The following is a 20,479-nucleotide window of genomic DNA, read 5'->3' on the forward strand; positions in this document are numbered from 1 at the left end:
CCGGCTAGTTTTTTGTATTTTTTTAGTAGAGACGGGGTTTCACCATGTTAGCCAGGATGGTCTCGATCTCCTGACCTCGTTATCCACCCGTCTCGGCCTCCCAAAGTGCTGGGATTACAGGCTTGAGCCACCGCGCCCGGCTATTTCAACTTTTTCAAATGTTATTTGTGTTACTTTGTAAATTACTTTCTAAGATGTATGTACTAACTTTTCCCAACAGTATTACAACAACTTTATTATGGACTGAATTGAAATAACTCACCTAAAAGAGGCATCTATATCCTTTGCCATATTAGACACCAGTGTAAATACTAGATAAGGTGTATATTTATATAAAATTTGTTTACTTGGTGTTTAAAAGCGAATTGATAATGTCTAATATCAAAAAAATTTGGATATTAAATAACACTCTAATTTTAATAGTGTGTGTTAGGGTTAGGTTGTCTGTTCACTCTGATGATAGTTTCCTTTGCAGTACAGAAGCTTTTTAGTTTAATTAGATCCCATTTGTCAATTTTGGCTTTTGTTGAAACTGCTTTTGGTGTTTTTGTCACGAAATCTTTGCCCATGCCTGTGTCCAGAATGTTATTGCTTAGATTTTCTTCTAGGGTTTTTATAGTTTTGGGTCTTTAATCCATCTTGAATTAATTTTTGTATAAGGTGTAAGGGAAGGGTCCATTTTCAATTTTCTGCATATGACCAGCCAGTTCTCCCAGCATCGTTTATTAAATACAGAATCTTTTCCCCATTGCTTGTTTTTGTCAGTTTTGTCAAAGATCAGATGGTTGTAGGGTGTGTGGTCTTAATTCTGAGATCTCTGTTCTGTTCCATTGGTCTTTGCATCTGTTTTTGTACCAGTACCATGCTGTTTTGGTTACTGTACCCTTGTAATATAGTTTGAAGTCAGGTAGCATGATGCCTTCAGCTTTGTTCTTTTTGCTTAGGATTGTCTTGGCTATACGGGCTCTTTTTTGGTTCCATATGAATTTTAAAATAGTTTTTTTTCCTAATTCTGTAAAGAATATCAATGGTTTAATAGGAATAGCATTGAATTCATAAATTACTTGGGTACTATGGCCATTTTCATGACATTGATTCTTCCTATCTATGAGCATGGAATGTTTTTCCATTTGTTTGTGTCCTCTCTAATTTCCTTGAGCAGTGGTTGGTAGTTCTCCTCAAAGAGATCCTTCACTTCCATTGTTAGCTATATTCCTAGGTATTTTATTCTTTTTGTGGCAATTGTGAATAGGTGTTCATTTGTGATTTGGCTCTCTGCTTGCCTGTTGTTGTATAGGAATGCTAGTGATTTTTGCATACTAATTTTGCTGAAGTTTGCATACTGAGAATTTGCTAAAGTTGCTTGTGAACTGAGATGATGGGCTTTTGATGAAGCTTTTGAACTGAGACGATGGGCTTTTTTAGATACAGGATTATGTCATCTGCAAACAAAGAAAATTTGACTTCCTCTCTCCCTATGTGAATATGCTTTATTTCTTTCTCTTGCCTGATTGCCCTGACCAGAACTTCCAATACAATGTTGAATAGGAGTGGTGAGAGAGGGCATCCTTGTCTTGTGCTGGTTTTCTGGGGAATGCTTCCAGCTTTTGCCCATTCAGTATGATATTGGCTGTGGGTTTGTTACATATGGCTCTTATTATTTTGAGGTATATTCCTTCAATACCTAGTTTATTGAGAGTTTTTAACATGAAAGGATGTTGAATTTTATCAAAGGCCTTTTCTGCGTCTATTGAAATAATCATAAGGTTTTTGTCTTTAGTTCTGTTTATATGATGAATTACATTTATTGATTTGCGTATGTTGAGCCAACCTTGCATCCCAGGGATGAAACTGACTTGATCATGGTGGATAAGCTTTCCAATGTGCTGCTGGATTCAGTTTGCCAGTACTTTATTGAGGATTTTTGCACTGATGTTCATCAGGGAACAATCCCTAATTTCTGAATAGGGTGTATTCAGTGCTATATATATCAAAACTTGGTTCTGTGCCTTGTAGAAAATACTATGAAGGAAAGGAAAGCAGAGATTAGTGAGATTCAGATCTTACCTTCCTGATGCTTCCTATCTTACACCTGTATCATAAATGTAAGTGTCATAAAGAAAAAGGTACAAAGTGCTTAGTCAACCAAAAGAACAATCAGACCTACTTAATTCATCAAAAACAGCCTTATAAAGCACTTATAATTTTGGGTAGGTCTTGCTGGATGAATAAGATTTCACATGGAGAGATGGATAAGTGGAGAGGGAAAACATTCAGAGTCAAAAGGAGCAGATAGGTGTTCATATGAGCAACTTCGTAGACTATTAAATAATGAATAGTGAGTTTGGCTAGAGCTAAACATGATGGGGCAGGGGAAGGGATAATGAATCTGGAATGGGAGCTGAAGTTACACTATAGTGCAGTGTTTCTCAACAATAGCTGAACGCTCCTTTTAGTAGGAAGGGTTGGAATCTTAAAACCAGTATGTAAGATTTCAAAGAGCCCCACAGGTGCTTCTGATAAGAGCCTCTCCAGGGTGTATCCCCAAACTGAAAGTCATTCTGTGTAATATAACAGTATGTTATGCCAGACACTGTACTAAGTACATTGCATCCATTATTCTAATCTTTACAACAATTGTATGCATAGCATATTCCTTAGAATATAGAAGGTGTTCAGTGTATATTTGTTGAATTAATAAATAAGAGTTTAAAAAGTGAATATAAATTATAGTTATTAGTGTTTCTGTTTTCCAGATGAGGAAACTAAGGTACAAAACCTTAAGTATAAGAAATCAGTTGCTAAACTGCCAAAAATGTGCATAATTTCTAGGACTAAGAGTCTGGTGTGAAAGTTTATTTTAGGTGTGGAGGCTCTGATCTCACATGGATTATTTTATTTTCATCTTTTTCATGTCTTACCTTACTCTTTCCAATAATATGGAGTTTAAAATGGAATCTATTTTCTGTCAAAATAATCCACTAATGCACATTAAAGTTAAAAAATAAGGATTTTAAAGAGCAAAAAGATTATCAAATAAATCATTTAAACAATTTAAATCAGTATCTTTTATTTTTAGAGTGAACTTCTGTGTTTACCTAAGATATAGCTCATATTATTAATATATTCTTTAGGTTTTAGAAAGATGATTATATTTGTTTTAGGTCTTCATGAAATACACTCAAATACATCTTTCAATTCTGTGTTTATAATACCTTATTTAAAGCCTTTGTCTCCTAAGTCCAACATCTGAGCTCTCTCTGAGACACTTTTTATTGATTGCCTTTTTTCCTGTGTGTGGGCTGTAGTTTTTTCTCTTTCTTTGCATATCTGGTAAATTTTTTGTTGTTTAAAACTGGAACTTTTTTTTAATTTCAATTGGTTTTGGGGAACCAGGTAATGTTTGCTTACATGGATAATTTATTTAGTGGTGATTTCTGATATTTTGGTGTACCCAATCACCCACGCAGCATACACTCTCCCCAGTGTATATACTCTTTTATCCCTCACTCCATTCCAACCTTCCCGCCAAGTCCCCAAAGTCCATTGTGTCCCTTTTATGTCTTTGTGTCCTCATAGCTTAGCTCCCACTTGTAAGTGAAAACATACAATGTTTGGTTTTCCATTCCTGAGTTGCTTCACATAGAATAATGGTTTTCAGTTCCATCCAGGTTGCTGCAAATGCCTTTATTTTGTTTACTTTTATGACTGAGTAGTATTCCATGATGTACATACACATTTTCTTTATCCACTCATTGATGAGCATTTGGACTGGTTTAATATTTTTGCAATTGTGAATTGTGCTGCTATAAACATGCATATGCAAGTATCTTTTTCATGTAATGACTTATTTTCCTCTGGGTAGATACCCAGGAGTGGGATTGCTAGATCAAATGGTAGGTCTAGTTTTAGTTGAGGAATCTCCACACTGTTTTCCGTAGTGGTTGTACAGTTTACATTCCCACCAGCATTGTACAAGTGTTCCCTTTTCACCACATCCACGTCAGCATCTACTACTTTTTGATTTTTTGATTATGGCCATTCTAGAAGGAGTAAGGTGGTATGGTATCTCATTGTGGTTTTGATTTGCATTCCCCTGATCATTCGTGAAGTTGAGCATTTTTTTCTTATGTTTGTTGACCATTTGTATATCTTCTTTTGAGAATTCTCTATTCATGTTCTTAGCCCATTTTTTGATGGGATTATTTGTATTTTTCTTGCTGATATGTTTGAGTTCCTTGTAGATTGTGGATATTAGTCCTTTGTTGTAATATTTTCTCCCATTTTGTGTGTTGTCTGTTTGCTGATTATTTCTTTTGCTGTGCAGAAGTTTTCAGCTTAATTAAGTCCCATCTATTTATCTTTGTTTCTGTTGCATTTGCTTTTGGGTTTTTGGTCATGAAGTCTTTCCCTAAGTCAATGTCTAAGAAGGGTTTTTTCCAATGTTATCCTCTAGAATCTTTATGGTTTCAGGTTTTAGACTTAAGTGTTTGATCCATCTTGAGTTGATTTTTGTATAAGGGAAGAGATGAGGATCTAGTTTCATTCTCCTACATGTGAATTGCCAATTATCCCCACACCATTTGTTTAATAGGATGTCCTTTCCCCACTTTATGCTTTTGTTTGTTTTGTCGAAGATCAGTTGGCTGTATTTGGCTTTATTTCTGGGCTCTCTATTCTGTTCCATTGGTCTCTGTGCCATTTTTATACCAATACCATGCTGTTTTGGTGAATACAGCCATGTATTAATAGTGTAATTTGAAGTTGGGTACTGTGTTGCCTCCAGATTTGTTCATTTTACTTAGTCTTGCTTTGTCTGTGCAGGCTTCTTTTTGGTTCCATATGAAATTTAGGATTGTTTTTTCTAGTTCTTTGAAGAATGATGATGGTATTTTGATGGGAATTGCATTGAATTAGTAGATTGCTTTTGGCGGTGTGGTCATTTTCACAATATTGATTCTACTCTCCATGAGCATGGAACTTTTAGATAATATATTTTAGCAACTCTCAGAATCACTGCCACCTCTAGAGTTGTTGTTTCTCATATTTTTGTTTTTTTAGTGACATTACTAATTCCATAAAATCTGTCTTCCCTTCTATATAGAGCCACTGAAGCCTCTGCTCAGGTTTTTTTTTTTTTTTTAATTTAATTCATAATTTTTAAATTTAATGTTATGGTTAAAGATGGCTTTTTAGTGATGACCCCCAGGGCAGCAAGCTTTAATAGTCAGCCAGTGATTAAAAGTTTTCTTTAAACATTTTGAACCCATAAGGCTTCCACTTTTGCTGAGAAATCTATATGTGTAGTAGGGCACACATTCAAAGTTCAGGCAGTTTACAAGTCTGCCTATGCTTTCACTTCATAGTCTGCTCAGGATGTACAGGATCTCGTGGTCTACAATTGATAAGTAGGCAGCTGAGGTCTTTTCTGGTCTTTCCTAAGCCTGCATGTAACCTGGTGCATGTGTAATCTGTTCAGATTCCCAGGAATATATTGGAACTTTTCAAAGCCCCCGATGGCTACATAGTGGCAGAAAAGATGTATCTTTTCCTCACTTATTGCCAGGTTCATGACTGAGACATTTATATTAAAAGATAGACTAACAAAAGAAAAGCATACACATTTATTTCATATAAATTTTACATGACACAGGAGCCTTCAGAAATTAAAACCTAAAGAAACCAGAAAAGTTATTTTTATGCTACATTAAATGAAGAATGGACATTTGTGCAGAAGTCTGATTGGATAAAGAGAGATATGATCTAATAGTAAGAAACTGGAGAGATTTCAGCAAGGCCTTTTTGTTCAGAGTCTTCTCTGTATCCCTGGGCAACATTCCTTGCCTGTGTGTGTGGGGTACATGAGGGCCTTAAGACCTACTTCAGAAAAAGACCAGAGAATTCTTTTATGCCTGCTTCAGGTGAGAAGGGTACTCGAAGGCAAGAGAGACCTTCCTACTACAGCTTACAGCGGGGGAAAGATTTCTCAGTCATTTCAAGGTTCATGACTGACACCCTTATAACAAAAGACAGACTAACAATAGAAAAGCGTGCAAATTTATTTAATATAAATTTTAAATGACATGTAAACTGGAGGGAACTTAGCAAGTCCTATTTGTTCAGATTTCTCTTGGCATTTCAGCTCCTTCATTCCCACTCTCTGGGTATAGGCCAGGTCACCTGTTACCTGAGAGTCTTCAGGGGAGAAGGGAGAGAGAAAGTCAGAGTGACTTTTTTTTTTTTTTTTTTTGAGATGGAGTCTCGCTCTATTGCCCAGGCTGGAGTGCAATGGCACAATCTCAGCTCACTGCAAGCTCCACCTCCCAGGTTCACGCCGTTCTACTGCTTCAGCCTGCCGAAGAGCTGGACTACAGGCGCCAGCCACCTCGCCTGGCTAATTTTTTTTTTTTTTTTTTTTTTGTATTTTTAGTAGAGACGGGTTTCCACCATGTTAGCCAGGATGATCTTGATCTCCCAACCTCGTGATCCACCCGCTTCGGCCTCCCAAAGTGCTGGGATTACAGGTGTGAGCCACCACACCTGGCTATCAGGGTGACCCTTTTAGGATTTATAGCCTGCTTCAGGGAAGAAGGGTGAGGGGAAAATGAGAGTGGCCTTCCTGCCTCTGCAATTTTCTCAGTTTTCAAGGTGCCTTATTTTGGAGTAGTGTTTCTTGTACCTCATCATACTGTTCTAAAATGCTGAGGTGCCATATTTTGGAATAGTATTTCTGGAACCCCATCAGGGATTTTCTGCAGATTTCCATTTTAAATTTTTGGTTGCTTTTCTGTTAGGCACACTTGGTATTCCTGATTACTTGCCACCAATTGCTGTTGTTTTCAACAATGCCCTTGAGAACAGGCAGGAGGATCTCTTGAGGCCAGGAGTTGGAGACTAGCCTAGGCAACATTGTGAGACCCCATCTCTACCACAGGAAAAAAAAATTAAAAAAGCAAAACAGACAAAAAAGCTGGGTACAGTGGCACATGCCTATAGTCCCAGCTACTAAGAAGGCCTAGGCAGGAGGATCGCTTGAGCCCGGGTGTTTGTCGCTGCAGTGAGCTATGATTGTGCCACTGCACTCCAGCCTGGGCATCAGAGTAGGACTCTGTCTCAAAAAACAAAACCACCAAAACCAGGAAATTATTCTCAACTCTCCTCTCTCCCTTTTTACCTCCCTTCTCCTCCTCCTCCTTTTCTCCCTCCCCCTCCTCTTCCTCTCCTCCCTTCTCTCTACCTTTCTCCCTCTCTCTTCCTTCCCCCTCTTCCTTTTTCCTCTCTCACATCACACATACCTTTTTAACCCCCTTCTGCATTGCCTATTCTATCTGAAATGTCCTTATCCTCTTTCATACTCTTCTACTCACTCGTCCTTTTCTGGTCTGTCTTGCCCATTAAACTATGATCTACCTAAGTAAGGTAAGGACCACATTTTAGTCATCTTTGCATTCCCAGCCTCTGGTGTAGTGTCCAGTACGGGAGTTTAGGGTAAGGTATAGTCTATGGATTTATTTCTCATGACTTTAGGACTAAGGTAATGTCTGTTGGTAATAATGGGGCATTTTCTAAGAACCGTATTTATGTAGAGGTTTTGTTTTGCTATTGCTTTAAATTTAGCTAAATAAGAGTGTCTGAGTCAAAGGTGTCTAATTACGTTGACAGTCATCCACTGAGAAATGCAGTCAATACAAAATGCTACTGTTTGTATGATTGGATTTTTTGCAAAGCTACTGAAAGGTAGTCATACCATAATCTGGAAATTGTATTCAGCACATTCCTATAAAACCTTTCAGTGTAACTTGGTATGGCTATGTATCTGCAACAGTCCTTCTTAGCTCTTGTCACCTGATAAACAAGTTTCGTGCTTTTCTTTAACTTTAATTTAAATTTCAAAATGTATATCACAACATAAATAAATTACAGCCATCTCATTTTTAAATGGGCTTTTTAAAAACTCATAGCTACTTAGGTTAATTATCCCATTTCAGAAAATATATTCCAAATCCTCTATCACCGATTCTCTTCAAAAGAGCTTTTTGTGCACCTCCTTGTAACTAAATATATCATTCTATCAGACAATACTGCCAAATACCTAGGTGATTCCCTCTGATTTCTCAAAAGATTTTATTGTCTGGCTCATTGTTCTTTTGTCTATAATACTCCTGTTAGAATTCTTGATCATTTCAGTAGCCACATGCATGATCCTTCCAATATCCTGGACTTTCAGTTTTTCATTTTCTCTCCAATGGCACTGTCCTCCAATTTATTTCAGCCATTAATTCCATGATTGTACCCTAGACCTTGTTGTTTACAATAACTGCAACTCCTGTGTAACTTCAATTTAGAGTATTCTACTCTCCAATCACCACCTCCCATTGTCCATCACCTAATTTAAAATTTTATGCTCAATAGTTATAATTACTCCTTTGCATATGTACTTAATACCCTTGGCCTCATTTCATTTGTCTTATTCACCTGGCAGTACTCTACACTGGCTAAATTCTGCTCTTTAGCAGCTTTTAACCTGTACCAATGCAGCTGAATATTGCTAGAGATAAACACAACATGGCTTACAGTAATTCTTGACCACTAACTTTAGAGTTTTAATGAGTTGTTAATACTGTCCTGTGATATATGTATAAATATATAAATAATATATTTAATAAATAAATATCATACATATATATAAATTTTTCCCTGTTTATTTCATTCCCCCAGTATCCTGGATGAAGTGTTATACCTTTTTCTTTTTCTTTAAATTTCTAACAAGTTATTTCCTATCCTGATTCTCAGCTTATAGCTGTGCTTCCTACCTCTCTAAGGAAGTATGAGGAAATATTCATATGTTTCTACTTCATCTGCTCTTTTCCTGTGCATATGCCCACATACCTGCCTTCCCTCCTCTTATTGTAGCTTAACTGTCTATTCCCCAACCTCTCCACTTGTGCTTAAACTCCCATACCCTCGGGCTGGGCGCAGTGGCTCACGCCTGTAATCCCAGCACTTTGGGCGGCCAAGGTGGGCGGATCACGAGGTCAGGAGTTCAAGACCATCCTATCCTGGCTAACACAGTGAAACTCCATCTGTACTAAAATGCAAAAAATTAGCCAGGCGTGGTGGCAGGTGCCTGTAGTCCCAGCTACTCGGGAGGCCAACCCCAGTGTCTTAGCCCCAAAACTCCTTAAGCTGATAAGCAACTTCCACAGTCTCAGGATAAAAAATCAATGTGCAAAACTCACAAGCATTGCTATACACCAACAGTAGACAAGCAGATCTACATTTGCAAATACATGACTACATCCCATGAACAAGGTAGTTTGGGGTTACGACAGTATTTTAGAAGAATTTAGAGGTCTTAATACTTTGATGTTTTTGGCCGGAAGGACTGTGTGTTCCCCCAACAAAAAGATGAAGTTCCTGAGGAGGAGGGAGTTTCATTTCTTATAACGGTGGTTCTCAAAGTATGATCCCCGTAGACCACCGTCTTCTAGGATTCTCTGGGTTGTCTGCCAGCTGCTTGAAATTCTAAGGTTTATAATGTGATAGTATCTGTAGTCTGTTTAATGGCATGGATTAATAATTTGCTTGGGACATTCTTAAGTATTTTCTCAGATGCCAGTCTTCCCATGAGTCATGATGAGGTTTCTTTTCAGTGGCATAGTGGGTATTGATGGAGTTGGTCACTCTTTTTTCCTCTCGTGAAATAATCCACAATATGAAATTGAGAACTGCTACCTTAGAGATGTCAAACTATTTATATGATTAAAGCTTTGAGAAGTCCTTCACTGACAATTTGTAACACTAAAATAATATTTATTTTTTAACTGAAATCCCAGTTTGCATGCTTAAAATTGACTCCTCAGTTGGCCAGAGAGAAGTAGCTCTATTTTAAAACTGGAAGTGATCCCATCCAAGAATCTAGACCTAAGAATCTAAGATAACACTTTGAGTTGAAAGCGTAGGGTCACCTGGCCTGAAACCCGGCAGGCCTGGATTTATTGCTGATTCCATCACCCAGTAACCATGAGACCTTGATCATGTTATATTCCATCTCTGAAGCTATTCTTAGCAGTTAAAATTTTAAAGTATTTGTTTTACCATAATTAAATTCCTGGTATAGTGCCTGACTCATTCATTTAATAAGTAATATACTGAGTGTGTCTTCTAATGATAGCTGTTTGGATGCATAGTAAGGTAAGATGTGATTCCTTCCTTCAAGTAATTTACAGATAAGTAGTGGAGGTAGAAAAGGAGAGCTAGCCTAACAGTACAGTGCTGTCACCTATTCCCTGGTGCTGTAGATATCCTGAGAACCAGGGGATTAGAGGTCTCCCCGAGGATATGAAACCTGAGCTCAGTTTCAAAGGTTGAATAGGAGTTAGTTAGACAAAACTGGAAAGATTATTCCAACCTGACAAAGCATTCAGAGGCACACAAAGCAGGATTTGTGTAGAGAACTTTTAGCCTTGCAGTGAAAAGTGCATAGGGGTGAGGTTGGAGATGATAATAGAGATTTGCACAGAGGCTTAAGAAATCAATGAATGGACGCTACCATTAACATTAACACTGCACTGCCTCTACTACTATTACTGCTCTTTTATTAGCAGCATTAGCATTTTAGATGGTTAGATAAATGGGAGGGAACTATAATAGCTTAATTTGAATGAAATAATTCAGCATACTTCGTTACAAATAAAAGTATAGGAAAAATGTATTTTTCTTGACTTACATATCTGAAATTAATAAATTCTGTTAATATGGTGTATATTTCTGAGTTTCTCATTTTTAGAAAGGCACTAAAGGGTTCTTTAAAGCCCTGAGTTGTTTGTAGCTTCAGTTCATTTAGTTAAGTTTTATTCATAGTGAGTAAAAGCTGAATTTCAATGTCTACCATGCCCCAGTAATTATAAATTTGAAATTAGAGAAAGCTGAATTAATATGATTTCATCAAATAGTAATAGTGCATAGCTATAATTAGATCATATTTATTTGTGAATTTCTCTCCTTTTATTTTCAGCCTTTAATATGTGTGTAGTCTCCCACAGTAGAATAAGCTCCTTGAAGGCAAGCTGGGACATTTTTGCTTTCCAGGTTTTCAACTCTTTTTATTCTTCTTTTATTTCCAATTCTAAATAGCATCTAATATTGTGTCTGAGTGTAGAATAAATGTTTAGAATTTATGTCATGAAGGGATTTGTAACTTACATGTAAGTCTCATCATTGCTCCCTGTGGGAATTTTGCCTGAGGAGGAAAAGGACTGTGCTAAAATTAACATTATCAGGTACTGTGCTCACTACATGGGTAACTGGATCATTCATACACCAAACCTCAGCGACACACACCTCACCCATGTAACAAACCTGTACATGTATCCCTGACACTAAAATAAAGGTTGAAAAAATAAATAAAACTGTTTATTTCTATTTATATGCATTTGTCATTTCTCTCATTTTCATGGAGAACAAAACAAAATTAAATAGGCATTAAGTTAAAGATTTTATACTCTTTTTGTAATTTGCCTTGGTTTTGGTGTTTGTGTGTGTCCATGCACATGTGTGTGTGTCTCTCTCTGTGTGTGTGTGTGTGTGTGTGTGTGTGTAAGATGTAAGGCTCCCAGAAAAGTATACTTCTTATGGGATAGTTCAAATAACTAATTAAACAGAAAAGATTCTTTTTTCATGATGATATTTTGCTTTAAATATTTAGTAAGGGAGGACACTGCCCTTTTGTAAAAATCCTTCTTTGAACAAAATGTTGAGAAAGGGTAATTTTTTAATAAAATAAATGATTATAGGTATACAACTTAGCTTCTAGCAGTTTTTTTAAGCATTAAAAACTGATTTTCCCTTATAATACTAAATATGAGTATCTGCTCTATTCCAGACATATAGTAAGTAGCCATATCATGTTCTAGGTATGCATTTACCACTATAAGGAGGGATTAGACTGAATGGATTTTGTTTTGTTTTGAGACCAAGTCTCCCTCTTGTGTCCCAGGCTGGTGTGCAATGGCATGATCTCGGCTCACTGCAACCTCTGCCTCCCGGGCTCAAGTGATTCTCCTGCCTCAGCCTCCCAAGTAGCTGGGATTGCAGGCACCTGCCAAAATGCCTGGCTAATTTTTGTATTTTTAGTAGAGATGGAGTTTCACCATGTTGGCCAGGCTGGTCTCAAATTCTTGACCTCAGGTGATCAGCCCACCTCAGCCTCCCAAAGTGCTGGGATTACAGGTGTGAGCCACCATGTCTGGCCAGACTGAATGGATTTTTAAACAAGTTTGATGTTTTTTAAAAAGCTTTCTTTCTTAATACTAAATTCAAATTTTTTATTCTGTGCCATAATGTGTCTGTATTTAACATAAAAATAAGGATTTACTCTCTCTAATATATTTGACACTTCTGGAAGACGTGCTGCACACTTACCCATCACCTTGTTTTACCCTTGTGTGTAGGCCTGTGTACCATGGTATCTTTATACCCTCATAGGATAAGCCCATAATCGTCTCATAACCCTAAGAAGGAGTAGCCATTATTATCTAGTATTTGAAATGAGGACATTGGAACCCAGAAAAATTACTGAGTCCTGAAAATATACAGGTATCTTTACAATGTCCTATTGGTAGAAGACACTTAATTTTACCTGTATTTAGGGCTACTGGCTAGTGAGGAAGAAATGTTTAGATGTTAAAGAAGAAAAAGAAGGTGGAAAGTGAGAATAAAGGCATGTGTTTTCTTTGTGTTTTCAGCTTCTCCTGGAAGTTTCTGTTTTAAAAGCAATTTTTCTGATTTGGAAAGTTTGACATTTCTTATTCATTAATTTTGAAAGTTTATAAGCAAATAGCCAACACTGCCCTGCATCAGTTGGCAACTGCCTTTTTCTGTGTCCTCACTCATTCATTCTTATTTCTCTTTCACCATTGTCATCTCTCTGTTTCTCATGTAGACCAAGTTATTTGCTGTCCAGAGATCTTTAGACATGTTCTTCCCTCTACCTGGTATGCTACTCACCACCACTCTCTCCCCAGTGAATGCCCTTTGAATAACCAGAGCCCTGTAATCCTTTAGATTTTAAGTCTCAGCTAAAAGGTTACCCACTTAGAAAGGCATTCCTTGAAACCATTGTCTAATGTAGGTGTCTCCCCTGCCTTTAAGTGCTGTTTCGGTGAACTGAGTTTTTTATTTTACTTATTATGACTTGTAAATCTTTCATTTATTGATTTACTTATTCCCTAACATAATGGAAGCCCTTTGAAGGTAGGGATATTTCTCTGTTTTTATCATGATGGCACCCTAGTTCCTAGCACAGTGTTTAGTGTACAGTGGGCACTCAGTAAGTATGGTTAAGTAAATGAATGAAAATAAATTGAAACTAAAGCTCACTTTAGTCTTGCTTCTCTAGGACAAGATAGAAAATAGCCACCAGTTCTCTGGTGAGATATGTTTGCTAAGATTTTGAAATGGAAAAAATAAATTGCTCGTTGAGAGCTTGGGGTCCAACTACTTGGCCTCACATATAAGGGAGCGAAAAATCTCTCAAGAGAAGGAGACAGAGAATATTCAGTTTAAAACTAACAAGTTAAAAACTTGTGACATATTGTGGGTAGTGTGAATTTCCGTATTGTCCTCAATATATTTAATTAATTACACATGTTAAAGTTGTGGGGCTTTTCTGTTATTCAACAGGATTATTGATAATTAGTATTATTATTTGAGAGCAAATGAGAACAGTTAAAACAGTATTCATTGTGTTGTTCAAGAGTATGAATTTCTCTTTGAGAAGTATTTTTTGTTTGTTTCTGTTTTTGAAAATCAACTCTGTGTTGGTAATGGTGAAAGCATTAGGAGAAAACAGGACTTTGCAAGTACATAATTTGTAATTAACTGTCAACATTTCTGAATGCTGTCTTAACAGTACTTCATACAGTTGTGTCAAAACTTTCAAACAACTAATCATTTCTTATTGTGACTATTCTTAATCTGCATGTACAAATATAGATTGCAATAAAGTCTAAGTTCATGTTCAGTACTGCTCGTTTTTGTTTTACATTATAGTATAACATTTTTCCTCCCACTGTATAATTTTCATTTTTTCCCCACAATACAGTAGACCAGGGGTCAGCAAACTACAGCCCATGGGCCAAATATGGCATCCTTTGCTTATTTTCGTAAATAGAGTTTTGTCAGAACACACCCATGCTCATTCACTTATGTATTGTTTATGGCTGATTTTGTGCCACAACCTCAGGGTTGAATAGATGAAACAACATATGGCCTAAAAAGCTGATGGTATTTATTATTTTGGCCCTATATATTAAAAGTTTGTCAAACCCTGCTGCAGATGGTATAAGGGCAGTGACTGTGTGATCACTATTCATCCTATAAGTCCCCTGACAGAGTCTGACCAACTGCAAAATCCTGTTGCCAGTTTAAAAAGCTCAAAGCCTTTGTTCTTATTTATATAACAGTTGTCCTAATCTGGAACATCTGTGCATTTTATTCAAGCATAGCAAAGATAAACCCTATTTAACAAATTTTTTTTTTTGCTGTGATTAGGTCAGAGGGTTCTTCTTCTTTTTTTTTTTTTTTTTTTGAGACACAGTCTCACTTGGTCGCCAAGGCTGGAGTGCAGTGGCGCAATCTTGGCTCATTGCAGTGGAACCTCCACCTCCCGGGTTCAAGCGATTCTCCTGCCTCAGGCTCCCAAGTAGCTGGGATTACAGGCGCACGCCACCATGCCCAGCTAATTTTTTGTATTTTTAGTAGAAACGGGTTTTCACCATGTTGGCCAGGCTAGTCTCAAACACCTGATCTCAAGTGATCCACCAGCCTCAGCCTCTCAAATTGCTGGATTACACAGCTGGCCCAGGAGTTGTATTTTTTTAAAGTTAGGTGATGGAAACATTTAATTTTTGCAGAGCAAAAATTAAATTCTTTAATAGTACAGAAATACTCAAATCAATCCTAGCAGTTTTTTTAATTCCTTCAATTTTGACATTTTGCTATTTTGTTTTGATTTTTTGTTTAAAACCTATCACACATACCACCTCAGCAAAGTAGATTTGAAATGTTTGGACAATACCCATCCACATATTAAAACACTTTTCTTCCCAGAGGAAGTATAGTAATTTATTCTTTTAGGAGTGTTGTAACTTAAATGCGTCTTTTTCTTCCTGTTTCTTGATCCAATGTAATTAAATAATAGATTTGATTTCATAACTTTTCAGAAGCAATAAAGAGGAAATTATGTTCAGCAGATTTGTTTATTTTTTTTCTGTGCCCTTCCAAAGTTTAAATGGGATCCTTTTTCCTTGCACTAACGGGAAGCAAAATAGCTCTTTCAAATCAATGTCCTTGAGAAATGAGTGTTAATTTAAAAATACACCTTAAAGAACAGAAACGTAATTTTTCCCTGGAAATATCTGATGATTAAATCTAGTTAGATGCTACTTTGAAATAATACCAAGATTTTAATAACTATTCAATTATTTAAAAATCAGTGCCATGCAATATATACACCCAGTAAAGTATAATTTAATGAATTGCCAAATTAGTCCTTATCAAGTTTTAGTTTTTATACCAAGGTGTAATACACCTTTAAACTTTGTCAAAATCATTTCCTTCAAATTGTTTATGTGTATCTTATGTGCTGTATTCCCTTACCTTGTTTATGTTGAAAAATAATTTTCTCCTAATGTTATTAAAAAAATAATTGCAGAATTAAAGAAGTCCTAATACCCCAAACAAGGTAACAACCAGAGGAGTCTTTCCTGTTTACATATGATGAGATAGCTATTTGTACATGTTTTAAAGCCAAAAGTGGACTCAGTCACTTACTAAGCAATATTATTCAATGTTTCTAGGTACGATGAAATAGAAATCATTCATTTCTGATTTTTATGACAAATGATGTAAAAACACAAAATATGAATAGCTACTCTAATCATTAGGCATTGTGAGCTGTTAGTGGGTGTTAGACACACAGCTCTTTTCATCCATTTTGATTTTACAACTTGTCATGTGTGTTTTAATGCTAGTAAAACCTATCTAAAGAAGGAAGTACTTTGATTTTTGGAGGACCTTGATGAATTAATTTGAGTACCCTCTGAGCCAGCCAGCTAGCAGTTTCTCTTTCAGGCCTAGGGAGATAAATTTGTGACTATTGATAGCATAAGTAAAACTTCAGTAGTTTTTGTAAATGAATTGCATATCTTTAGGGTATAGTTATTCTTTTTAATTTTATTTTTCATTGATTTGTCATGGATGTTGTTGAGACTCTTAACAAGACTGTGGATTCCCTCCCATCTAATACAACATTTTTACGTATGATTTCAGAAAGTCCATGAGCCCCAGTTAAAATTTCCTCAGTGACAGTATTTACATGATTAAACTTATCCTTTAAACTTGAAGAGATAGTTGAAAAGCATTAACTGTATAACTGTATTAGTGTAAAAGTAAGAAAAGTTAATTGTAGAGAATTTGAAAAATGCAGAAAGGTATAGAAAATAAAAATCACATATGATCTCATTCTCCTTAGTATTTTTTTTTTGAGGCTGAGTTTTGCTCTTGTTGCCCAAGCTTGTTAATTAATTCTGTTTTCCCACTGAAATAAACTACCTCTTTTAGTTTATCTTAAATTCTCATATATTTCACTTATTTTTTATTTAATTTAATTTATTTATTTATTTATTTTATTTATTTATTTTGAGATAGAGTCTTGCTCTGTTGCCCAGGCTGGAGTGCTGTGGTATGATCTTGGCTCACTGCAACCTCTACCTCCCAGGTTCAAGTAATTCTCCTGCCTCAGCCTCCCGAGTAGCTGGGATTACAGGAATGCACCACAATGCTCAGTTATTTTATTTTATTTTTTTTTGTATTTTTAGTAGAAATGGGGTTTCACCATTGGCCAGGCTGGTCTTGAACTCCTGACCTTGTTATCCACCCACCTCGGCCTCCCAAAGTGCTGGGATTATAGGCATAAGCCACCATGCCCGGCCATATATTTTTATCTTATCATTGTGTTCATCTACTTTTATAGTCTCTTCTTTTTTTTTTTTTTTTTCCTGTATCTTTGCTTTTCTCCCTCCATTTCTTACCCCTCTTCCACTGCAGCCACTCCTACCAAAGCTTTCTAATACAATTATATCATAATTTTCAGTTAATTTATTGGTCATTGTCTTGGCTGTGAAATCACCTGAATTCACAGCTGAATTGTATATGGTACTATATTTGCATTTTCTTATAATTTTGTTTTGTTTTCCTCACAACAATGATTCCTTTGTTTGGTTTTCCATGTACCAGTAATTCATACCCAGCTCTCAGTGTGACTCTCTTGTCAATATAAATAAAACAAGTATTTCCCACAATATCATCTTTTTAGGGAATACCTCTCCTAGATTCTTCTGTCTGCTTGCTTTGGAAGTTGCTCTTTAAGCTTCCTGCACATCCATCCTGGGATCTACCCTTACATCTTGGGGTTTTCCTCTATTCCGTTTGGGCCCCTTACGTCCTATCTTACTTCTTAGGCATAAACCAATGAAAAGTCATCTTCTTACTTGGATTTATTCCCTGATTTTGCTGGAATACATCCTCTACTTCCTGAGAAAGAGTCCATGAGTGATGAATTTTTGTATATTTTGCATGTCTTAAACTACCTTAATCTACCATCATAGGTTTTTGACAGTTTGGCTGTGTGTGAAAATCTTTTAGGTTTAAAATTATTTTTCCTCAGATTATGAAGGCGTTTTTTTCATTATTTTCTGGAGTTTAGGATTATTATAACTTAAACAGAATGAGATGGCAATGTAACTTTTTAAGCTTTACTTGTGACCTCATTTTTTTCTTATCTCTGTTTTTGGTATTACTGTTCATCAGATTTTTGAAATTTCACAATAATATGTCTAGAATCTTTTACATGACATGTCCCCCACCCCACTTTGGCTACTTTTCTGATGTCATCCCCAGCCACTCTCCTTACTCTCAGTATACTGTAGCCATGTTAACTCCTTCCCTTTCCTCCAACATGTTCAAGCAAAGTCTTGCCTCAGAACCTTTGCACTTCCTATTCCCTCTGCATGGGATGTTCGTGGGTACTGCCCTCATTACCCTGTATAAAGTAATCCACAAACTCCCCTCACCTGATCCTGCCTACTCTTCTTATTTGGCATAGCAGTTATTATGACATTGCAAGTTGTTTATTATTTGTCCTCCTGACCACTAAACTATAAGCTTCATGACAACATGGACGTTACCTGTTTTTATCCAATGCTGTGTCCCTGCCATCAAGAGTTCTGTTGGATTTTCAATACGAATAAGTGAATGTGACTTGGTATGGTCTCTTTTCATCCGTTGTGCCTAGGAATTATAATAGTAGATTCAGTTTGAAAAATCCTATTCTTCATTTCTGGGAAATTTTCTTGTATTGATTCTTCAATAGTTTCTTCACCTCTTTTTTTTTTTTTTTTTTCTCTTCCAGAACATCCGTTTTGGGATATTGGAACTGTATTAATCCTCTAACTTATCTTTTTTTATTTTTCATTATTTGTCTTAGTTAATTACTAATATGCCATATACTAGGTTCAAGTGTTTTAAGAGAAGCAAATTAAAATGGAAAGTGAGTTTTCTACACACAGTTATTTCTCAATCTATAATATTTATCATGTCACAATGTCACTAAAATAAATACAGTTTTGGATAGTTTTTCCCTTCTAATTCATACCTATGACTGTGGTAGTACATTAACTAAACAAAATGTTAAAATACATGATATAAATATTGATGGAGGTAAGGAAGTAATCAGAGTCTGTACGTGAATGACATTGGCATCCAGTTAAGTTGGTAACAATTCTCAACTAAGTACCAACTCCATCCTTAACTAGTAAGGAGTCAGAGTGCTATTACTTTTCATGTTACCTCTCCATACAACCTGTTAGACATAAAACAGTGAGGATACAAGTGAATATTTCTTGAGAGTCTGATAATAAACAGTACCAGACACTTTGTATATACAGCTTAATATGGTCCATACACACTCCTGAAGTGCAGGTATCGTTACATCCATATTAAAAATTGGGAGATTGAAGGTAAGAGACGTCAGTTACCTAGCACAAAGTCGCATAGCCAGTGTCAGATCTAATCCATCAACTGAAAACTTTGAATTTAGTGAAAATCTTAGTAATGTGTTTTAAGAGTACATCTGTTATAAACCATATGAAAAATTCTTAACCTTACACCAAAAACAAAACGTGTTTACATAGAAATATTTACAGAAATTTATCAGAGACTTTAAAAACTCCATAGAAACTATATTAAACTAATTCTGTGTAAGTCCTATAGCATGCTGGATGGTGATTGGTCAAATTACTGAATTTTACATATTTAAATATTTACATTTTAATATTTAATTTTACATATTAAATGCTAAATATGTACATATATTTAAATATTAGCTTCCATGAGCAAACTATTAAATATTAGTTTCCTAGGAAAAATGGGAAAAGTTGTCTACTAGCTGTGGACTACAGTGCGGACAGAGAATTATTGTCTGATAGATTCGTTCAAATCCCATTTTTGTCACTTAGATGTTCTCAACTACAGATTTCTTATCTGTAAAATATCTATTAAAAAATAATAAAATACTGACATCACCTAACAAGGTTTTGCAAGGGTTAGTAGAACTAACAATTTTGTAAAAATAATGTAAAGTGTCAGAAATTTCATGTTGTTTTCAACAAATGCTAATTTATGTTCTTGTTATTGTTATTATTGGTGTTGTACTTTCTTGGAATCTGGAATTACAGTTTTCATCACTGGACCATAGTGTTTATCTGGTGCTGGACACCTCGCACCATTTATGTTTTTAAATAATCTGAACAGAACTACTTTTAAAGAGGACTAAAAACATTCTGCTTTAATGTTTTAAGTGGAAAGTGGCCCTGCTGAGGCTATTCTTGATAATTCTAAAGACTTATATGACACTGGATGTCTTCTCTTTCTCCCTCTAGATCCTTTTTTCACACTTCGTTCTTTTCTGTGTCCCAGGAGGCTAGTCTCTTTGGATCTCTCTTGCCCTCTGACTTCTGGTTGATTTTGGCCTGTGGAAGGGACTGGGGAGTTCTGAGAGTGGGATGAATGTACAGGGTTGGTTGTATCCCTATCAGGTGGGCTTCTCTAGCCTCCAGCTTCAGGTAACAGCGGATTCCCCCTTAACCCTCTAGGCCTAGGTTTAGTAATGGTTTCATGCTGTTGTTGCAGAAGGAAGAGGTAGGATGGTGAGGAGGTACCACAATCTCCCTGGTCATTTCCCTAACACCTTCCCCACATTTTTATAAACAGTTCCTGCATTAAGCTCTTATTCAGTTACACAGTTTAACTTGCTGTTTCCCCATACCTATCTGGCAGTTCTCTGATTTCTAGCATAAACTTGTTGAAATTATTTTAGAATAAACTTTTCATAGTAATAGTCATAATATCTGTACATTTA

At 36.1% G+C, this 20,479-nt stretch overlaps 1 protein-coding gene across 1 annotated transcript in view; it reads left to right on the forward strand.

Annotated features, from left to right (window-relative positions):
- SUPT3H (suppressor of Ty 3 homolog (S. cerevisiae)) overlaps positions 1-20,479 on the forward strand; it is a 520,947-nt gene that overhangs the window by 311,528 nt on the left and 188,940 nt on the right. The gene's annotated exons all lie outside the window — the stretch shown is intronic.

This window comes from Colobus angolensis, unplaced genomic scaffold (assembly GCF_000951035.1).
Source record: "Colobus angolensis palliatus isolate OR3802 unplaced genomic scaffold, Cang.pa_1.0 Scaffold51, whole genome shotgun sequence".
In the NCBI taxonomy this organism is placed as follows: domain Eukaryota; kingdom Metazoa; phylum Chordata; class Mammalia; order Primates; family Cercopithecidae; genus Colobus; species Colobus angolensis.